This window comes from Triturus cristatus, chromosome 8 (genome assembly GCF_964204655.1).
Source record: "Triturus cristatus chromosome 8, aTriCri1.1, whole genome shotgun sequence".
Lineage (NCBI taxonomy): Eukaryota > Metazoa > Chordata > Amphibia > Caudata > Salamandridae > Triturus > Triturus cristatus.
The window spans coordinates 53,742,158-53,762,355 of NC_140591.1; the positions used below are offsets into that span (position 1 = coordinate 53,742,158).

Sequence of the window (20,198 nt, forward strand, 5' to 3'; positions counted from 1 at the left end):
TTGTCCCCTAAAAAGGATATTCACTCATCAGACCAAGTTACCTGCTGAATGATACTGGACACTTTAACACATAACTATAAACGAAAATAGAATGACCAGGTTCTGTATGTATCGTCTACAATTATTAATAATACATCAGGAGGCCACAGGGACTTGTTGGCTGAAATATCTCAGTTGGGAGATCGTTAGACTGAAGAGCTTAAGGTACCTGATTCAATCCTGACTTTCAGCACAGTGCGAGGGGATCCTACATTCTTGCAAAATATTTCTTGAAATCAGCTCTAGGTTTTTTTTTCTTTATTTCTCAAAATATTTTATCAACTGATCAACAACATGATAACTTCAACAAAAAGTTGTCTTTCTGTCCTCCTTCTAAACTTGCTTCCACCTCTCTTGCCATCAGCTTTGATGACGAATTTATCCCATTTTATACTTTTTTCAAAGCAAACTCTTGTCTGCATCAGCTTTCACTTCTCCTTGAACAAAGTTGTCAGTATTGAGATGACATAGCTTACCTACTCAGGCGACATACGTCTGTGTAATACAGTGCTGGTCCACTTAGAGTTTTAAAAGAAAAACGACCTAACATTTATCCCAAAAACGCTACTCACCCATTTCACCAGTTAGCTGCTGAACAATGCAGGACACATTAAAACACAGCTCTAACCTCAGATTGAAAATCCAGGTTCTGCATCTCTGTTCTGGGATTGTTCAAAAAAAGAGGCTGAATACTATAGCTGCTGGCAGGCCGAAATAGCTCAGTTGGGAGAGCGTTAGACTGAAGATCTAAAGGTCCCTGGTTCGATCCCGGGTTTCGGCACATTTTGAACTTCTGCTTTGCATGCCACAAAGACTATTTTGAGTCAACTCATATTGACTTTGTTTATAATGATCAAAACCTTTTATCAAGATAATCGACAATACAATTAATTCAACATATTATTTACTTTCTGTCTTTCTTTCAAACTTGCTTCCACCTCTCTTGTATTCAACTTTGCCTCCTTTATTTCCCAATTCTTCCTTTAATTGAAAGTAAAGCTTTGCCTGCAACAGCCTCCAGTTCCCCTTATACAAAACTGTTAGTAGTCAGATGACCTAGCTTGCCGACCCTCGCCATATAGGTCTGTGTTTCTGAGTATAAGTCCATTCATAGTTTACAAACATCATCTAACTAACTTGGCTCCTAAAAAGGAAATTCACCCATCAGACCAATTTAGCTACTGAATAATACTGGACAATTTAACACATAACTGCACATGCAGATAGAGTGACCAGGTTCTGCATTTATCTTTAACAATTATAAAAAATACAACAGAAAGCCAAAATTGCCAGCTGGATGAAATAGCTCAGTTGGGAGAGCAGTAGACTGAAGATCTAAAGGTCCCTGGTTCAATCCTGGGTTTAGGCACATTTTGAACTTATGCTTTGCATGCCACAAATGCTATTTGGAGTCAACTCATATTGACGTTGTTTATAATGATCAAAACCTTTTGTCAAGCTGATCGAAAAGACAACCATTTCAACATATTTTTTACATTCTGTCTTTCTGTCAAACTTGCTTCCACCTCTCTTGTATTCAACTTTACCTGCTTTATTTGCCAATTCTTCCTTTAATTGAAAGTAAAGCTTTGCCTGCATCAGCCTCGAGTTCCCCTTATACAAAACTGTTAGTAGTCAGATGACCTAGTTTGCCTACCCCCGCCACATAGGTCTGTGTGTCTGAGTATAAGTCCATTCATAGTTTACAAACATCTTCTAACTAACTTGGCTCCTAAAAAGGAAATTCACCCATCAGACCAATTTAGCTGCTGAATAACATTGGACAATTTAACACATAACTGCACATGCAGATAGAATGACCAGGGTCTGCATTTATCTTTAACAATTATCAAAAATACAACAGAAAGCCAAAATGGCCAGCTGGATGAAATAGCTCAGTTGGGAGAGTGTTAGATTGAAAATCTAAAAGTCCCTTGTTCAATGCTGGGTTTCGGAAAAGTCTGAGAGGTTTCTTGCTTCTCACAAAATATTTCTTGGTATCAGCTCAAGTTTTTCTTTCTTTATTTATCAAAATATTTGATCAACTGATCGACAACATGATCAATTCAACATAGAATTGTCTTTCTGTCCTCCTTCTAAATTTGCTTCCACCTCTCTTGCATTCAGCTTCGACTACAAATGTTTCCTATTTCATGCTTTTTTGTAAAGTAAACTCTTGTCTGCATCAGCTTCCACTTCTCCTTGAACACAGATTTCAGTATTCAGATGACATAGCTTACCTACTCAGGCCAAATACCTCTGTGTAATATAGTGCTAGTCCATTCAGAGTAAAAAAAAAAGCTACCTAACCTGGATCCGAAAAATGCTATTTACCTATTGCACCCGTTAACTGATGAATGATACAGGACATCTTAAAACATAGCTCTAGCATGAGGTTGAGCATCTATTTTCTTGGGAAGTTTAAAAGAAAGGATGAAGACCCAAACTACCAGCAGGCCGAAATAGCTCAGTTGGGAGAGCGTTAGACTGAAGATCTAAAGGTCCCTGGTTCAATCCCGGGTTTCGGCACAATTTCAACTTCTGCTTTTCATGTCACAAAAGCTGTTTGTGTTGTTGATCAGATTGATAAAAGGTTTTGATAAAGAAGAGCGTTGATTTAACTCCAATCAATTCAACATATTATTTACTTTCTGTCTTCCTTTCAAACTTGCTTCCACCTCTCTTGTATTCAACTACTCCTCATTTATTTGCAACTTCTTGCTTTATTTTAAAGTAAAGCTTTGCCTGCATCAGCCTCCAATTCCCATTATACAAAACTGTCAGTAGTCAGATGACATAGCTTGTACACCCTGGCCATATAGGTCTGTGTTTCAGAGTATAAGTCAATTCAGAGTTTAGAAAAAAAAATTCTACCTACCTTGTCCCCTAAAAAGGATATTCACTCATCAGACCAAGTTACCTGCTGAATGATACTGGACACTTTAACACATAACTATAAACGAAAATAGAATGACCAGGTTCTGTATGTATCGTCTACAATTATTAATAATACATCAGGAGGCCACAGGGACTTGTTGGCTGAAATATCTCAGTTGGGAGATCGTTAGACTGAAGAGCTTAAGGTACCTGATTCAATCCTGACTTTCAGCACAGTGCGAGGGGATCCTACATTCTTGCAAAATATTTCTTGAAATCAGCTCTAGTTTTTTTTTCTTTATTTCTCAAAATATTTTATCAACTGATCAACAACATGATAACTTCAACAAAAAGTTGTCTTTCTGTCCTCCTTCTAAACTTGCTTCCACCTCTCTTGCCATCAACTTTGATGACGAATTTATCCCATTTTATACTTTTTTCAAAGTAAACTCTTGTCTGCATCAGCTTTCACTTCTCCTTGAACAAAGTTGTCAGTATTGAGATGACATAGCTTACCTACTCAGGCGACATACGTCTGTGTAATACAGTGCTGGTCCACTCAGAGTTTTAAAAGAAAAACGACCTAACATTTATCCCAAAAACGCTACTCACCCATTTCACCAGTTAGCTGCTGAACAATGCAGGACACATTAAAACACAGCTCTAACCTCAGATTGAAAATCCAGGTTCTGCATCTCTGTTCTGGGATTGTTCAAAAAAAGAGGCTGAATACTATAGCTGCTGGCAGGCCGAAATAGCTCAGTTGGGAGAGTGTTAGACTGAAGATCTAAAGGTCCCTGGTTCGATCCCGGGTTTCGGCACATTTTGAACTTCTGCTTTGCATGCCACAAAGACTATTTTGAGTCAACTCATATTGACTTTGTTTATAATGATCAAAACCTTTTATCAAGATAATCGACAATACAATTAATTCAACATATTATTTACTTTCTGTCTTTCTTTCAAACTTGCTTCCACCTCTCTTGTATTCAACTTTGCCTCCTTTATTTCCCAATTCTTCCTTTAATTGAAAGTAAAGCTTTGCCTGCATCAGCCTCCAGTTCCCCTTATACAAAACTGTTAGTAGTCAGATGACCTAGCTTGCCGACCCTCGCCATATAGGTCTGTGTTTCTGAGTATAAGTCCATTCATAGTTTACAAACATCATCTAACTAACTTGGCTCCTAAAAAGGAAATTCACCCATCAGACCAATTTAGCTACTGAATAATACTGGACAATTTAACACATAACTGCACATGCAGATAGAGTGACCAGGTTCTGCATTTATCTTTAACAATTATAAAAAATACAACAGAAAGCCAAAATTGCCAGCTGGATGAAATAGCTCAGTTGGGAGAGCAGTAGACTGAAGATCTAAAGGTCCCTGGTTCAATCCCGGGTTTAGGCACATTTTGAACTTCTGCTTTGCATGCCACAAATGCTATTTGGAGTCAACTCATATTGACGTTGTTTATAATGATCAAAACCTTTTATCAAGCGGATCGATAAGACAACCATTTCAACATATTTTTTACATTCTGTCTTTCTGTCAAACTTGCTTCCACCTCTCTTGTATTCAACTTTACCTGCTTTATTTGCCAATTCTTCCTTTAATTGAAAGTAAAGCTTTGCCTGCATCAGCCTCGAGTTCCCCTTATACAAAACTGTTAGTAGTCAGATGACCTAGTTTGCCTACCCTCGCCATATAGGTCTGTGTGTCTGAGTATAAGTCCATTCATAGTTTACAAACATCTTCTAACTAACTTGGCTCCTAAAAAGGAAATTCACCCATCAGACCAATTTAGCTGCTGAATAATATTGGACAATTTAACACATAACTGCACATGCAGATAGAATGACCAGGGTCTGCATTTATCTTTAACAATTATCAAAAATACAACAGAAAGCCAAAATGGCCAGCTGGATGAAATAGCTGAGTTGGGAGAGTGTTAGATTGAAAATCTAAAAGTCCCTTGTTCAATGCTGGGTTTCGGAAAAGTCTGAGAAGTTTCTTGCTTCTCACAAAAAATTTCTTGGTATCAGCTCAAGTTTTTCTTTCTTTATTTATCAAAATATTTGATCAACTGATCGACAACATGATCAATTCAACATAGAATCCTCTTTCTGTCCTCCTTCTAAATTTGCTTCCACCTCTCTTGCATTCAGCTTCGACTACAAATGTTTCCTATTTCATGCTTTTTTGTAAAGTAAACTCTTGTCTGCATCAGCTTCCACTTCTCCTTGAACACAGATTTCAGTATTCAGATGACATAGCTTACCTACTCAGGCCAAATACCTCTGTGTAATATGGTGCTAGTCCATTCAGAGTAAAAAACAAAAGCTACCTAACCTGGATCCGAAAAATGCTATTTACCTATTACACCCGTTAACTGATGAATGATACAGGACATCTTAAAACATAGCTCTAGCATGAGGTTGAGCATCTATTTTCTTGGGAAGTTTAAAAGAAAGGATGAAGACCCAAACTTCCAGCAGGCCGAAATAGCTCAGTTGGGAGAGCGTTAGACTGAAGATCTAAAGGTCCCTGGTTCAATCCCGGGTTTCGGCACAATTTCAACTTCTGCTTTTCATGTCACAAAAGCTGTTTGGAGTTAAATCAACGCTCTTCTTTATCAAAACCTTTTATCAATCTGATCAACAACACAATCAATTCAACATATTATTTACTTTCTGTCTTCCTTTCAAACTTGCTTCCACCTCTCTTGTATTCAACTATGCCTCATTTATTTGCAACTTCTTGCTTTATTTTAAAGTAAAGCTTTGCCTGCATCAGCCTCCAATTCCCCTTATACAAAACTGTCAGTAGTCAGATGACATAGCTTGTACACCCTGGCCATATAGGTCTGTGTTTCAGAGTATAAGTCAATTCAGAGTTTAGAAAAAAAAATTCTACCTACCTTGTCCCCTAAAAAGGATATTCACTCATCAGACCAAGTTACCTGCTGAATGATACTGGACACTTTAACACATAACTATAAACAAAAATAGAATGACCAGGTTCTGTATGTATCGTCTACAATTATTAATAATACATCAGGAGGCCACAGGGACTTGTTGGCTGAAATATCTCAGTTGGGAGATCGTTAGACTGAAGAGCTTAAGGTACCTGATTCAATCCTGACTTTCAGCACAGTGCGAGGGGATCCTACATTCTTGCAAAATATTTCTTGAAATCAGCTCTAGTTTTTTTTTCTTTATTTCTCAAAATATTTTATCAACTGATCAACAACATGATAACTTCAACAAAAAGTTGTCTTTCTGTCCTCCTTCTAAACTTGCTTCCACCTCTCTTGCCATCAACTTTGATGACGAATTTATCCCATTTTATACTTTTTTCAAAGTAAACTCTTGTCTGCATCAGCTTTCACTTCTCCTTGAACAAAGTTGTCAGTATTGAGATGATATAGCTTACCTACTCAGGCGACATACGTCTGTGTAATACAGTGCTGGTCCACTCAGAGTTTTAAAAGAAAAACGACCTAACATTTATCCCAAAAACGCTACTCACCCATTTCACCAGTTAGCTGCTGAACAATGCAGGACACATTAAAACACAGCTCTAACCTCAGATTGAAAATCCAGGTTCTGCATCTCTGTTCTGGGATTGTTAAAAAAGAGGCTGAATACTATAGCTGCTGGCAGGCCGAAATATCTCAGTTGGGAGAGTGTTAGACTGAAGATCTAAAGGTCCCTGGTTCAATCCCGGGTTTAGGCACATTTTGAACTTCTGCTTTGCATGCCACAAATGCTATTTGGAGTCAACTCATATTGACGTTGTTTATAATGATCAAAACCTTTTATCAAGCTGATCGATAAGACAACCATTTCAACATATTTTTTACATTCTGTCTTTCTGTCAAACTTGCTTCCACCTCTCTTGTATTCAACTTTACCTGCTTTATTTGCCAATTCTTCCTTTAATTGAAAGTAAAGCTTTGCCTGCATCAGCCTCGAGTTCCCCTTATACAAAACTGTTAGTAGTCAGATGACCTAGTTTGCCTACCCTCGCCATATAGGTCTGTGTGTCTGAGTATAAGTCCATTCATAGTTTACAAACATCTTCTAACTAACTTGGCTCCTAAAAAGGAAATTCACCCATCAGACCAATTTAGCTGCTGAATAATATTGGACAATTTAACACATAACTGCACATGCAGATAGAATGACCAGGGTCTGCATTTATCTTTAACAATTATCAAAAATACAACAGAAAGCCAAAATGGCCAGCTGGATGAAATAGCTCAGTTGGGAGAGTGTTAGATTGAAAATCTAAAAGTCCCTTGTTCAATGCTGGGTTTCGGAAAAGTCTGAGAGGTTTCTTGCTTCTCACAAAATATTTCTTGGTATCAGCTCAAGTTTTTCTTTCTTTATTTATCAAAATATTTGATCAACTGATCGACAACATGATCAATTCAACATAGAATTGTCTTTCTGTCCTCCTTCTAAATTTGCTTCCACCTCTCTTGCATTCAGCTTCGACTACAAATGTTTCCTATTTCATGCTTTTTTGTAAAGTACACTCTTGTCTGCATCAGCTTCCACTTCTCCTTGAACACAGATTTCAGTATTCAGATGACATAGCTTACCTACTCAGGCCAAATACCTCTGTGTAATATGGTGCTAGTCCATTCAGAGTAAAAAACAAAAGCTACCTAACCTGGATCCGAAAAATGCTATTTACCTATTGCACCCGTTAAGTGATGAATGATACAGGACATCTTAAAACATAGCTCTAGCATGAGGTTGAGCATCTATTTTCTTGGGAAGTTTAAAAGAAAGGATGAAGACCCAAACTACCAGCAGGCCGAAATAGCTCAGTTGGGAGAGCGTTAGACTGAAGATCTAAAGGTCCCTGGTTCAATCCTGGGTTTCGGCACAATTTCAACTTCTGCTTTTCATGTCACAAAAGCTGTTTGGAGTTAAATCAACGCTCTTCTTTATCAAAACCTTTTATCAATCTGATCAACAACACAATCAATTCAACATATTATTTACTTTCCGTCTTCCTTTCAAACTTGCTTCCACCTCTCTTGTATTCAACTATGCCTCATTTATTTGCAACTTCTTGCTTTATTTTAAAGTAAAGCTTTGCCTGCATCAGCCTCCAATTCCCCTTATACAAAACTGTCAGTAGTCAGATGACATAGCTTGTACACCCTGGCCATATAGGTCTGTGTTTCAGAGTATAAGTCAATTCAGAGTTTAGAAAAAAAAATTCTACCTACCTTGTCCCCTAAAAAGGATATTCACTCATCAGACCAAGTTACCTGCTGAATGATACTGGACACTTTAACACATAACTATAAACGAAAATAGAATGACCAGGTTCTGTATGTATCGTCTACAATTATTAATAATACATCAGGAGGCCACAGGGACTTGTTGGCTGAAATATCTCAGTTGGGAGATCGTTAGACTGAAGAGCTTAAGGTACCTGATTCAATCCTGACTTTCAGCACAGTGCGAGGGGATCCTACATTCTTGCAAAATATTTCTTGAAATCAGCTCTAGTTTTTTTTTCTTTATTTCTCAAAATATTTTATCAACTGATCAACAACATGATAACTTCAACAAAAAGTTGTCTTTCTGTCCTCCTTCTAAACTTGCTTCCACCTCTCTTGCCATCAACTTTGATGACGAATTTATCCCATTTTATACTTTTTTCAAAGTAAACTCTTGTCTGCATCAGCTTTCACTTCTCCTTGAACAAAGTTGTCAGTATTGAGATGACATAGCTTACCTACTCAGGCCACATACGTCTGTGTAATACAGTGCTGGTCCACTCAGAGTTTTAAAAGAAAAACGACCTAACATTTATCCCAAAAACGCTACTCACCCATTTCACCAGTTAGCTGCTGAACAATGCAGGACACATTAAAACACAGCTCTAACCTCAGATTGAAAATCCAGGTTCTGCATCTCTGTTCTGGGATTGTTCAAAAAAAGAGGCTGAATACTATAGCTGCTGGCAGGCCGAAATAGCTCAGTTGGGAGAGTGTTAGACTGAAGATCTAAAGGTCCCTGGTTCGATCCCGGGTTTCGGCACATTTTGAACTTCTGCTTTGCATGCCACAAAGACTATTTTGAGTCAACTCATATTGACTTTGTTTATAATGATCAAAACCTTTTATCAAGATAATCGACAATACAATTAATTCAACATATTATTTACTTTCTGTCTTTCTTTCAAACTTGCTTCCACCTCTCTTGTATTCAACTTTGCCTCCTTTATTTCCCAATTCTTCCTTTAATTGAAAGTAAAGCTTTGCCTGCATCAGCCTCCAGTTCCCCTTATACAAAACTGTTAGTAGTCAGATGACCTAGCTTGCCGACCCTCGCCATATAGGTCTGTGTTTCTGAGTATAAGTCCATTCATAGTTTACAAACATCATCTAACTAACTTGGCTCCTAAAAAGGAAATTCACCCATCAGACCAATTTAGCTACTGAATAATACTGGACAATTTAACACATAACTGCACATGCAGATAGAGTGACCAGGTTCTGCATTTATCTTTAACAATTATAAAAAATACAACAGAAAGCCAAAATTGCCAGCTGGATGAAATAGCTCAGTTGGGAGAGCAGTAGACTGAAGATCTAAAGGTCCCTGGTTCAATCCCGGGTTTAGGCACATTTTGAACTTATGCTTTGCATGCCACAAATGCTATTTGGAGTCAACTCATATTGACGTTGTTTATAATGATCAAAACCTTTTATCAAGCTGATCGAAAAGACAACCATTTCAACATATTTTTTACATTCTGTCTTTCTGTCAAACTTGCTTCCACCTCTCTTGTATTCAAATTTACCTGCTTTATTTGCCAATTCTTCCTTTAATTGAAAGTAAAGCTTTGCCTGCATCAGCCTCGAGTTCCCCTTATACAAAACTGTTAGTAGTCAGATGACCTAGTTTGCCTACCCTCGCCACATAGGTCTGTGTGTCTGAGTATAAGTCCATTCATAGTTTACAAACATCTTCTAACTAACTTGGCTCCTAAAAAGGAAATTCACCCATCAGACCAATTTAGCTGCTGAATAACATTGGACAATTTAACACATAACTGCACATGCAGATAGAATGACCAGGGTCTGCATTTATCTTTAACAATTATCAAAAATACAACAGAAAGCCAAAATGGCCAGCTGGATGAAATAGCTGAGTTGGGAGAGTGTTAGATTGAAAATCTAAAAGTCCCTTGTTCAATGCTGGGTTTCGGAAAAGTCTGAGAGGTTTCTTGCTTCTCACAAAATATTTCTTGGTATCAGCTCAAGTTTTTCTTTCTTTATTTATCAAAATATTTGATCAACTGATCGACAACATGATCAATTCAACATAGAATTGTCTTTCTGTCCTCCTTCTAAATTTGCTTCCACCTCTCTTGCATTCAGCTTCGACTACAAATGTTTCCTATTTCATGCTTTTTTGTAAAGTAAACTCTTGTCTGCATCAGCTTCCACTTCTCCTTGAACACAGATTTCAGTATTCAGATGACATAGCTTACCTACTCAGGCCAAATACCTCTGTGTAATATGGTGCTAGTCCATTCAGAGTAAAAAACAAAAGCTACCTAACCTGGATCCGAAAAATGCTATTTACCTATTGCACCCGTTAACTGATGAATGATACAGGACATCTTAAAACATAGCTCTAGCATGAGGTTGAGCATCTATTTTCTTGGGAAGTTTAAAAGAAAGGATGAAGACCCAAACTTCCAGCAGGCCGAAATAGCTCAGTTGGGAGAGCGTTAGACTGAAGATCTAAAGGTCCCTGGTTCAATCCCGGGTTTCGGCACAATTTCAACTTCTGCTTTTCATGTCACAAAAGCTGTTTGGAGTTAAATCAACGCTCTTCTTTATCAAAACCTTTTATCAATCTGATCAACAACACAATCAATTCAACATATTATTTACTTTCTGTCTTCCTTTCAAACTTGCTTCCACCTCTCTTGTATTCAACTATGCCTCATTTATTTGCAACTTCTTGCTTTATTTTAAAGTAAAGCTTTGCCTGCATCAGCCTCCAATTCCCCTTATACAAAACTGTCAGTAGTCAGATGACATAGCTTGTACACCCTGGCCATATAGGTCTGTGTTTCAGAGTATAAGTCAATTCAGAGTTTAGAAAAAAAAATTCTACCTACCTTGTCCCCTAAAAAGGATATTCACTCATCAGACCAAGTTACCTGCTGAATGATACTGGACACTTTAACACATAACTATAAACAAAAATAGAATGACCAGGTTCTGTATGTATCGTCTACAATTATTAATAATACATCAGGAGGCCACAGGGACTTGTTGGCTGAAATATCTCAGTTGGGAGATCGTTAGACTGAAGAGCTTAAGGTACCTGATTCAATCCTGACTTTCAGCACAGTGCGAGGGGATCCTACATTCTTGCAAAATATTTCTTGAAATCAGCTCTAGTTTTTTTTTCTTTATTTCTCAAAATATTTTATCAACTGATCAACAACATGATAACTTCAACAAAAAGTTGTCTTTCTGTCCTCCTTCTAAACTTGCTTCCACCTCTCTTGCCATCAACTTTGATGACGAATTTATCCCATTTTATACTTTTTTCAAAGTAAACTCTTGTCTGCATCAGCTTTCACTTCTCCTTGAACAAAGTTGTCAGTATTGAGATGATATAGCTTACCTACTCAGGCGACATACGTCTGTGTAATACAGTGCTGGTCCACTCAGAGTTTTAAAAGAAAAACGACCTAACATTTATCCCAAAAACGCTACTCACCCATTTCACCAGTTAGCTGCTGAACAATGCAGGACACATTAAAACACAGCTCTAACCTCAGATTGAAAATCCAGGTTCTGCATCTCTGTTCTGGGATTGTTAAAAAAGAGGCTGAATACTATAGCTGCTGGCAGGCCGAAATATCTCAGTTGGGAGAGTGTTAGACTGAAGATCTAAAGGTCCCTGGTTCAATCCCGGGTTTAGGCACATTTTGAACTTCTGCTTTGCATGCCACAAATGCTATTTGGAGTCAACTCATATTGACGTTGTTTATAATGATCAAAACCTTTTATCAAGCTGATCGATAAGACAACCATTTCAACATATTTTTTACATTCTGTCTTTCTGTCAAACTTGCTTCCACCTCTCTTGTATTCAACTTTACCTGCTTTATTTGCCAATTCTTCCTTTAATTGAAAGTAAAGCTTTGCCTACATCAGCCTCGAGTTCCCCTTATACAAAACTGTTAGTAGTCAGATGACCTAGTTTGCCTACCCTCGCCATATAGGTCTGTGTGTCTGAGTATAAGTCCATTCATAGTTTACAAACATCTTCTAACTAACTTGGCTCCTAAAAAGGAAATTCACCCATCAGACCAATTTAGCTGCTGAATAATATTGGACAATTTAACACATAACTGCACATGCAGATAGAATGACCAGGGTCTGCATTTATCTTTAACAATTATCAAAAATACAACAGAAAGCCAAAATGGCCAGCTGGATGAAATAGCTGAGTTGGGAGAGTGTTAGATTGAAAATCTAAAAGTCCCTTGTTCAATGCTGGGTTTCGGAAAAGTCTGAGAGGTTTCTTGCTTCTCACAAAATATTTCTTGGTATCAGCTCAAGTTTTTCTTTCTTTATTTATCAAAATATTTGATCAACTGATCGACAACAGGATCAATTCAACATAGAATTGTCTTTCTGTCCTCCTTCTAAATTTGCTTCCACCTCTCTTGCATTCAGCTTCGACTACAAATGTTTCCTATTTCATGCTTTTTTGTAAAGTAAACTCTTGTCTGCATCAGCTTCCACTTCTCCTTGAACACAGATTTCAGTATTCAGATGACATAGCTTACCTACTCAGGCCAAATACCTCTGTGTAATATGGTGCTAGTCCATTCAGAGTAAAAAAAAAAGCTACCTAACCTGGATCCGAAAAATGCTATTTACCTATTGCACCTGTTAACTGATGAATGATACAGGACATCTTAAAACATAGCTCTAGCATGAGGATGAGCATCTATTTTTTTGGGAAGTTTAAAAGAAAGGATGAAGACCCAAACTACCAGCAGGCCGAAATAGCTCAGTTGGGAGAGCGTTAGACTGAAGATCTAAAGGTCCCTGGTTCAATCCCGGGTTTCGGCACAATTTCAACTTCTGCTTTTCATGTCACAAAAGCTGTTTGGAGTTAAATCAACGCTCTTCTTTATCAAAACCTTTTATCAATCTGATCAACAACACAATCAATTCAACATATTATTTACTTTCTGTCTTCCTTTCAAACTTGCTTCCACCTCTCTTGTATTCAACTATGCCTCATTTATTTGAAACTTCTTGCTTTATTTTAAAGTAAAGCTTTGTCTGCATCAGCCTCCAATTCCCCTTATACAAAACTGTCAGTAGTCAGATGACATAGCTTGTACACCCTGGCCATATAGGTCTGTGTTTCAGAGTATAAGTCAATTCAGAGTTTAGAAAAAAAATTCTACCTACATTGTCCCCTAAAAAGGATATTCACTCATCAGACCAAGTTACCTGCTGAATGATACTGGACACTTTAACACATAACTATAAACGAAAATAGAATGACCAGGTTCTGTATGTATCGTCTACAATTATTAATAATACATCAGGAGGCCACAGGGACTTGTTGGCTGAAATATCTCAGTTGGGAGATCGTTAGACTGAAGAGCTTAAGGTACCTGATTCAATCCTGACTTTCAGCACAGTGCGAGGGGATCCTACATTCTTGCAAAATATTTCTTGAAATCAGCTCTAGGTTTTTTTTTCTTTATTTCTCAAAATATTTTATCAACTGATCAACAACATGATAACTTCAACAAAAAGTTGTCTTTCTGTCCTCCTTCTAAACTTGCTTCCACCTCTCTTGCCATCAGCTTTGATGACGAATTTATCCCATTTTATACTTTTTTCAAAGCAAACTCTTGTCTGCATCAGCTTTCACTTCTCCTTGAACAAAGTTGTCAGTATTGAGATGACATAGCTTACCTACTCAGGCGACATACGTCTGTGTAATACAGTGCTGGTCCACTTAGAGTTTTAAAAGAAAAACGACCTAACATTTATCCCAAAAACGCTACTCACCCATTTCACCAGTTAGCTGCTGAACAATGCAGGACACATTAAAACACAGCTCTAACCTCAGATTGAAAATCCAGGTTCTGCATCTCTGTTCTGGGATTGTTCAAAAAAAGAGGCTGAATACTATAGCTGCTGGCAGGCCGAAATAGCTCAGTTGGGAGAGCGTTAGACTGAAGATCTAAAGGTCCCTGGTTCGATCCCGGGTTTCGGCACATTTTGAACTTCTGCTTTGCATGCCACAAAGACTATTTTGAATCAACTCATATTGACTTTGTTTATAATGATCAAAACCTTTTATCAAGATAATCGACAATACAATTAATTCAACATATTATTTACTTTCTGTCTTTCTTTCAAACTTGCTTCCACCTCTCTTGTATTCAACTTTGCCTCCTTTATTTCCCAATTCTTCCTTTAATTGAAAGTAAAGCTTTGCCTGCATCAGCCTCCAGTTCCCCTTATACAAAACTGTTAGTAGTCAGATGACCTAGCTTGCCGACCCTCGCCATATAGGTCTGTGTTTCTGAGTATAAGTCCATTCATAGTTTACAAACATCATCTAACTAACTTGGCTCCTCAAAAGGAAATTCACCCATCAGACCAATTTAGCTACTGAATAATACTGGACAATTTAACACATAACTGCACATGCAGATAGAGTGACCAGGTTCTGCATTTTTCTTTAACAATTATAAAAAATACAACAGAAAGCCAAAATTGCCAGCTGGATGAAATAGCTCAGTTGGGAGAGCAGTAGACTGAAGATCTAAAGGTCCCTGGTTCAATCCCGGGTTTAGGCACATTTTGAACTTCTGCTTTGCATGCCACAAATGCTATTTGGAGTCAACTCATATTGACGTTGTTTATAATGATCAAAACCTTTTATCAAGCTGATCGATAAGACAACCATTTCAACATATTTTTTACATTCTGTCTTTCTGTCAAACTTGCTTCCACCTCTCTTGTATTCAACTTTACCTGCTTTATTTGCCAATTCTTCCTTTAATTGAAAGTAAAGCTTTGCCTGCATCAGCCTCGAGTTCCCCTTATACAAAACTGTTAGTAGTCAGATGACCTAGTTTGCCTACCCTCGCCATATAGGTCTGTGTGTCTGAGTATAAGTCCATTCATAGTTTACAAACATCTTCTAACTAACTTGGCTCCTAAAAAGGAAATTCACCCATCAGACCAATTTAGCTGCTGAATAATATTGGACAATTTAACACATAACTGCACATGCAGATAGAATGACCAGGGTCTGCATTTATCTTTAACAATTATCAAAAATACAACAGAAAGCCAAAATGGCCAGCTGGATGAAATAGCTCAGTTGGGAGAGTGTTAGATTGAAAATCTAAAAGTCCCTTGTTCAATGCTGGGTTTCGGAAAAGTCTGAGAGGTTTCTTGCTTCTCACAAAATATTTCTTGGTATCAGCTCAAGTTTTTCTTTCTTTATTTATCAAAATATTTGATCAACTGATCGACAACATGATCAATTCAACATAGAATTGTCTTTCTGTCCTCCTTCTAAATTTGCTTCCACCTCTCTTGCATTCAGCTTCGACTACAAATGTTTCCTATTTCATGCTTTTTTGTAAAGTACACTCTTGTCTGCATCAGCTTCCACTTCTCCTTGAACACAGATTTCAGTATTCAGATGACATAGCTTACCTACTCAGGCCAAATACCTCTGTGTAATATGGTGCTAGTCCATTCAGAGTAAAAAACAAAAGCTACCTAACCTGGATCCGAAAAATGCTATTTACCTATTGCACCCGTTAAGTGATGAATGATACAGGACATCTTAAAACATAGCTCTAGCATGAGGTTGAGCATCTATTTTCTTGGGAAGTTTAAAAGAAAGGATGAAGACCCAAACTACCAGCAGGCCGAAATAGCTCAGTTGGGAGAGCGTTAGACTGAAGATCTAAAGGTCCCTGGTTCAATCCTGGGTTTCGGCACAATTTCAACTTCTGCTTTTCATGTCACAAAAGCTGTTTGGAGTTAAATCAACGCTCTTCTTTATCAAAACCTTTTATCAATCTGATCAACAACACAATCAATTCAACATATTATTTACTTTCCGTCTTCCTTTCAAACTTGCTTCCACCTCTCTTGTATTCAACTATGCCTCATTTATTTGCAACTTCTTGCTTTATTTTAAAGTAAAGCTTTGCCTGCATCAGCCTCCAATTCCCCTTATACAAAACTGTCAGTAGTCAGATGACATAGCTTGTACACCCTGGCCATATAGGTCTGTGTTTCAGAGTATAAGTCAATTCAGAGTTTAGAAAAAAAAATTCTACCTACCTTGTCCCCTAAAAAGGATATTCACTCATCAGACCAAGTTACCTGCTGAATGATACTGGACACTTTAACACATAACTATAAACGAAAATAGAATGACCAGGTTCTGTATGTATCGTCTACAATTATTAATAATACATCAGGAGGCCACAGGGACTTGTTGGCTGAAATATCTCAGTTGGGAGATCGTTAGACTGAAGAGCTTAAGGTACCTGATTCAATCCTGACTTTCAGCACAGTGCGAGGGGATCCTACATTCTTGCAAAATATTTCTTGAAATCAGCTCTAGTTTTTTTTTCTTTATTTCTCAAAATATTTTATCAACTGATCAACAACATGATAACTTCAACAAAAAGTTGTCTTTCTGTCCTCCTTCTAAACTTGCTTCCACCTCTCTTGCCATCAACTTTGATGACGAATTTATCCCATTTTATACTTTTTTCAAAGTAAACTCTTGTCTGCATCAGCTTTCACTTCTCCTTGAACAAAGTTGTCAGTATTGAGATGACATAGCTTACCTACTCAGGCCACATACGTCTGTGTAATACAGTGCTGGTCCACTCAGAGTTTTAAAAGAAAAACGACCTAACATTTATCCCAAAAACGCTACTCACCCATTTCACCAGTTAGCTGCTGAACAATGCAGGACACATTAAAACACAGCTCTAACCTCAGATTGAAAATCCAGGTTCTGCATCTCTGTTCTGGGATTGTTCAAAAAAAGAGGCTGAATACTATAGCTGCTGGCAGGCCGAAATAGCTCAGTTGGGAGAGTGTTAGACTGAAGATCTAAAGGTCCCTGGTTCGATCCCGGGTTTCGGCACATTTTGAACTTCTGCTTTGCATGCCACAAAGACTATTTTGAGTCAACTCATATTGACTTTGTTTATAATGATCAAAACCTTTTATCAAGATAATCGACAATACAATTAATTCAACATATTATTTACTTTCTGTCTTTCTTTCAAACTTGCTTCCACCTCTCTTGTATTCAACTTTGCCTCCTTTATTTCCCAATTCTTCCTTTAATTGAAAGTAAAGCTTTGCCTGCATCAGCCTCCAGTTCCCCTTATACAAAACTGTTAGTAGTCAGATGACCTAGCTTGCCGACCCTCGCCATATAGGTCTGTGTTTCTGAGTATAAGTCCATTCATAGTTTACAAACATCATCTAACTAACTTGGCTCCTAAAAAGGAAATTCACCCATCAGACCAATTTAGCTACTGAATAATACTGGACAATTTAACACATAACTGCACATGCAGATAGAGTGACCAGGTTCTGCATTTATCTTTAACAATTATAAAAAATACAACAGAAAGCCAAAATTGCCAGCTGGATGAAATAGCTCAGTTGGGAGAGCAGTAGACTGAAGATCTAAAGGTCCCTGGTTCAATCCCGGGTTTAGGCACATTTTGAACTTATGCTTTGCATGCCACAAATGCTATTTGGAGTCAACTCATATTGACGTTGTTTATAATGATCAAAACCTTTTATCAAGCTGATCGAAAAGACAACCATTTCAACATATTTTTTACATTCTGTCTTTCTGTCAAACTTGCTTCCACCTCTCTTGTATTCAAATTTACCTGCTTTATTTGCCAATTCTTCCTTTAATTGAAAGTAAAGCTTTGCCTGCATCAGCCTCGAGTTCCCCTTATACAAAACTGTTAGTAGTCAGATGACCTAGTTTGCCTACCCTCGCCACATAGGTCTGTGTGTCTGAGTATAAGTCCATTCATAGTTTACAAACATCTTCTAACTAACTTGGCTCCTAAAAAGGAAATTCACCCATCAGACCAATTTAGCTGCTGAATAACATTGGACAATTTAACACATAACTGCACATGCAGATAGAATGACCAGGGTCTGCATTTATCTTTAACAATTATCAAAAATACAACAGAAAGCCAAAATGGCCAGCTGGATGAAATAGCTGAGTTGGGAGAGTGTTAGATTGAAAATCTAAAAGTCCCTTGTTCAATGCTGGGTTTCGGAAAAGTCTGAGAGGTTTCTTGCTTCTCACAAAATATTTCTTGGTATCAGCTCAAGTTTTTCTTTCTTTATTTATCAAAATATTTGATCAACTGATCGACAACATGATCAATTCAACATAGAATTGTCTTTCCGTCCTCCTTCTAAATTTGCTTCCACCTCTCTTGCATTCAGCTTCGACTACAAATGTTTCCTATTTCATGCTTTTTTGTAAAGTAAACTCTTGTCTGCATCAGCTTCCACTTCTCCTTGAACACAGATTTCAGTATTCAGATGACATAGCTTACCTACTCAGGCCAAATACCTCTGTGTAATATGGTGCTAGTCCATTCAGAGTAAAAAACAAAAGCTACCTAACCTGGATCCGAAAAATGCTATTTACCTATTGCACCCGTTAACTGGTGAATGATACAGGACATCTTAAAACATAGCTCTAGCATGAGGTTGAGCATCTATTTTCTTGGGAAGTTTAAAAGAAAGGATGAAGACCCAAACTACCAGCAGGCCGAAATAGCTCAGTTGGGAGAGCGTTAGACTGAAGATCTAAAGGTCCCTGGTTCAATCCCGGGTTTCGGCACAATTTCAACTTCTGCTTTTCATGTCACAAAAGCTGTTTGGAGTTAAATCAACGCTCTTCTTTATCAAAACCTTTTATCAATCTGATCAACAACACAATCAATTCAACATATTATTTACTTTCTGTCTTCCTTTCAAACTTGCTTCCACCTCTCTTGTATTCAACTATGCCTCATTTATTTGCAACTTCTTGCTTTATTTTAAAGTAAAGCTTTGCCTGCATCAGCCTCCAATTCCCCTTATACAAAACTGTCAGTAGTCAGATGACATAGCTTGTACACCCTGGCCATATAGGTCTGTGTTTCAGAGTATAAGTCAATTCAGAGTTTAGAAAAAAAAATTCTACCTACCTTGTCCCCTAAAAAGGATATTCACTCATCAGACCAAGTTACCTGCTGAATGATACTGGACACTTTAACACATAACTATAAACAAAAATAGAATGACCAGGTTCTGTATGTATCGTCTACAATTATTAATAATACATCAGGAGGCCACAGGGACTTGTTGGCTGAAATATCTCAGTTGGGAGATCGTTAGACTGAAGAGCTTAAGGTACCTGATTCAATCCTGACTTTCAGCACAGTGCGAGGGGATCCTACATTCTTGCAAAATATTTCTTGAAATCAGCTCTAGTTTTTTTTTCTTTATTTCTCAAAATATTTTATCAACTGATCAACAACATGATAACTTCAACAAAAAGTTGTCTTTCTGTCCTCCTTCTAAACTTGCTTCCACCTCTCTTGCCATCAACTTTGATGACGAATTTATCCCATTTTATACTTTTTTCAAAGTAAACTCTTGTCTGCATCAGCTTTCACTTCTCCTTGAACAAAGTTGTCAGTATTGAGATGATATAGCTTACCTACTCAGGCGACATACGTCTGTGTAATACAGTGCTGGTCCACTCAGAGTTTTAAAAGAAAAACGACCTAACATTTATCCCAAAAACGCTACTCACCCATTTCACCAGTTAGCTGCTGAACAATGCAGGACACATTAAAACACAGCTCTAACCTCAGATTGAAAATCCAGGTTCTGCATCTCTGTTCTGGGATTGTTCAAAAAAAGAGGCTGAATACTATAGCTGCTGGCAGGCCGAAATATCTCAGTTGGGAGAGTGTTAGACTGAAGATCTAAAGGTCCCTGGTTCAATCCCGGGTTTAGGCACATTTTGAACTTCTGCTTTGCATGCCACAAATGCTATTTGGAGTCAACTCATATTGACGTTGTTTATAATGATCAAAACCTTTTATCAAGCTGATCGATAAGACAACCATTTCAACATATTTTTTACATTCTGT

The 20,198-nt window shown here is 37.7% G+C and overlaps 10 non-coding genes across 10 annotated transcripts; all 10 read left to right on the plus strand.

The window, feature by feature from the left end:
• Positions 1-747: 747 nt before the first annotated feature.
• On the plus strand, positions 748-820 carry TRNAF-GAA (transfer RNA phenylalanine (anticodon GAA)). The gene has a single exon. It is a non-coding gene; the product is annotated as a tRNA-Phe (tRNA).
• A 1,675-nt stretch (positions 821-2,495) lies between these two features.
• Positions 2,496-2,568, plus strand: TRNAF-GAA (transfer RNA phenylalanine (anticodon GAA)). The gene has a single exon. It is a non-coding gene; the product is annotated as a tRNA-Phe (tRNA).
• Positions 2,569-3,664: 1,096 nt separating this feature from the next.
• TRNAF-GAA (transfer RNA phenylalanine (anticodon GAA)) lies at positions 3,665-3,737 on the plus strand. Its single transcript has one exon. It is a non-coding gene; the product is annotated as a tRNA-Phe (tRNA).
• Positions 3,738-5,413: 1,676 nt separating this feature from the next.
• On the plus strand, positions 5,414-5,486 carry TRNAF-GAA (transfer RNA phenylalanine (anticodon GAA)). The gene has a single exon. It is a non-coding gene; the product is annotated as a tRNA-Phe (tRNA).
• A 3,424-nt stretch (positions 5,487-8,910) lies between these two features.
• Positions 8,911-8,983, plus strand: TRNAF-GAA (transfer RNA phenylalanine (anticodon GAA)). Its single transcript has one exon. It is a non-coding gene; the product is annotated as a tRNA-Phe (tRNA).
• Positions 8,984-10,659: 1,676 nt separating this feature from the next.
• Positions 10,660-10,732, plus strand: TRNAF-GAA (transfer RNA phenylalanine (anticodon GAA)). Its single transcript has one exon. It is a non-coding gene; the product is annotated as a tRNA-Phe (tRNA).
• Positions 10,733-12,986: 2,254 nt separating this feature from the next.
• Positions 12,987-13,059, plus strand: TRNAF-GAA (transfer RNA phenylalanine (anticodon GAA)). Its single transcript has one exon. It is a non-coding gene; the product is annotated as a tRNA-Phe (tRNA).
• A 1,096-nt stretch (positions 13,060-14,155) lies between these two features.
• Positions 14,156-14,228, plus strand: TRNAF-GAA (transfer RNA phenylalanine (anticodon GAA)). Its single transcript has one exon. It is a non-coding gene; the product is annotated as a tRNA-Phe (tRNA).
• A 2,845-nt stretch (positions 14,229-17,073) lies between these two features.
• Positions 17,074-17,146, plus strand: TRNAF-GAA (transfer RNA phenylalanine (anticodon GAA)). Its single transcript has one exon. It is a non-coding gene; the product is annotated as a tRNA-Phe (tRNA).
• A 1,676-nt stretch (positions 17,147-18,822) lies between these two features.
• On the plus strand, positions 18,823-18,895 carry TRNAF-GAA (transfer RNA phenylalanine (anticodon GAA)). Its single transcript has one exon. It is a non-coding gene; the product is annotated as a tRNA-Phe (tRNA).
• The last annotated feature ends 1,303 nt before the right edge of the window (positions 18,896-20,198 follow it).